Source organism: Nanorana parkeri, unplaced genomic scaffold (assembly GCF_000935625.1).
Source record: "Nanorana parkeri isolate BGI_ZX_2015 unplaced genomic scaffold, ASM93562v1 scaffold583, whole genome shotgun sequence".
Lineage (NCBI taxonomy): Eukaryota > Metazoa > Chordata > Amphibia > Anura > Dicroglossidae > Nanorana > Nanorana parkeri.
Genome location: NW_017306851.1, coordinates 917,644 through 919,866, shown reverse-complemented (window position 1 = coordinate 919,866; position 2,223 = coordinate 917,644).

Below are 2,223 nucleotides of genomic sequence, written 5' to 3'. Positions count from 1 at the left end.
CTGCTGCAGCAAGTGAATAGAAATGTAACAATGTATCAATCCTGAGAGCTGTCATCCCGATTCTATCTGTGTGTGTCAGGTGACACCGAATCATCATCATTATTATTTATCTCATTGTATCACCTCTGATGATGATGATTGTTGTTATTATTAAATATAAATGACATTATTATATTCTACCCACAATTGTATCTTCCTTTCTATTAAAATGATTCATTGTTTCCGTTATCCAACTCCCGGCTCGCTTGCCGACCATGTGGCACAGGGGCGTAACTAGCAATCAAGGGGCCCCATGGCAAAATTTTGTATGGGGCCCGTGTGATTTCTAGTTACGCCTCTTGCAGGGCACACCTGAGATCCCACACAGCCCACCTGAGAGTGACCCTGCAGAGCCCACCGTAGACTCTCTATGGTGGGCTCTGCAGGGTCTCAGGTGCGTTGGTAACACCCCTGCACACCTTAGGGTTGCCATCTTTTCTTCAAGCGAAACCCAAACACTCTAACGTCACGCGGACATTTTTTGGGGGGAGAATGAGTCGCTGGCTTATTCATATGTAAATGGCGCCACCCATTCATATGCAAATATAACAGCTGATCACTAATTTTAGTGGGGAACCAGTAGCCCCTATCTTAATTTTGGTTGCCCCTGTCTGCCTAACATCTTGTGTCCAGGTTGATGCTGCCATGAAACCCGGACACACATTCAAAACCCGGACTGTCCGGGTGAATCCTGGACATGTGGCAACCCTAGCACACCTCTTACCTGTCAGCCCTGATCCACCGTCAGCCTCTTCCACAGCTGGGCCCCGCCTCCTCCTCCTCCACGATCGCTGGCGGGCCCCCGCCTCTTCCTCCATTGCCGGGCCCAGCCGCCTACTCCACAGCTGCTGGCTGTCACTGACTCAGGAGCGGCTGTGAGGAGGAACGCGTCGCTGCACACGTCACTGACGCGTTGTCAGTGATCTGAACAGTGGCGCGTTCCTCTTCAGTCGCCAGTGACAGCCAGCAGCCTACGATGCCATTGCGACCCAGGCGGCCTGCACGGTATCAGGGGGACCCCTTTGTTCCTCATCCTGGACGGGGCCCCATAGCGGCCGCCTGGGTCGCAATGGTGATAGTTCCGCCACTGGTGTTGCGTAATATATGCTGAAACAGCAATCAGTCTCCATTAGAAGCCCATGTGAGAGGGTGACAACAAAGGATCACAATTGGAAGATGGGGTCAGGGCTTTGTCACTCCATGACAGGAAGTGTCTGAACAAGACAGGATCACGAGGCATCATGTTCATGAAACCTAAAGATTTAAAAAGAGCGAAAATGGTTTTTACAATGACATTAACATGTTAAAAAGGAACTCTGGGCAGAGTGGGCAGTGGGGTGCCGGAGATTATACGCGTCATATTATAAATATATTATAAATCTTCTCGTATGTTATCAGGACGTGTGCACACGGATACATGTCTATATTTATAGTAACACGCAGTCAGCTGAACACAAATACTTGTCTATGGAGCGTGGAGAGCGAGGTCGGCCCTTCTAAGTAGTGTTTTGCCCTCAGGCCACTTTCATTCGCCGGTTCTCGCAGCGTCTGCGGTTTGAGGGGAATGATTTGCAATCTTTTATTTTCTTTGCGTGCTTTCCAGCCATGTACTTCTATCCTCCAGCGGATAATTTCCAGAGTCCGGAGACACGACATGAAGGTTCTGTCTGGATACAATGGAGCAAAAGAATCGGGAGCAGTTGCTAATGGCAACCAATCAGCTTCTCTCCTCAGTTTGTTCAGGTAAGGTTTGAAAATGAAAGGTGGATGCTGATTGGTTGCTGTGCACAGCTGCTCTGGATTTGATGAATTCCCCTCAATGCATAGCACAGTAAAGCCTTCGCCCCATTCACACGTGAACATTTTGTATCTCGAATGCCTAAGGCCTCATTCACACCAGATACACTGGCAGGGTTGTCCCTATAATGAGGTGGCTGTAACCTGCCCCCCCCCCAGGGCAAAGAAGCTGATGACACCCAAGTGCATTGTCAATGCATGCCAACACAGGGACATGAAACTGAATGGGTGGAAGCAGTTCACACCAGTGTGTTTTGATGATGCGAGCTGCCCTGCGCTGAGAAAAAAGAATGTGCTTTTCAGGCTCTGGCATTGATGTCTCTTGGGCCAAAATGCGTGATTTTTACACTTTTTCGCGCTAAAAGCCACAGAACGCTCAGATGTTAA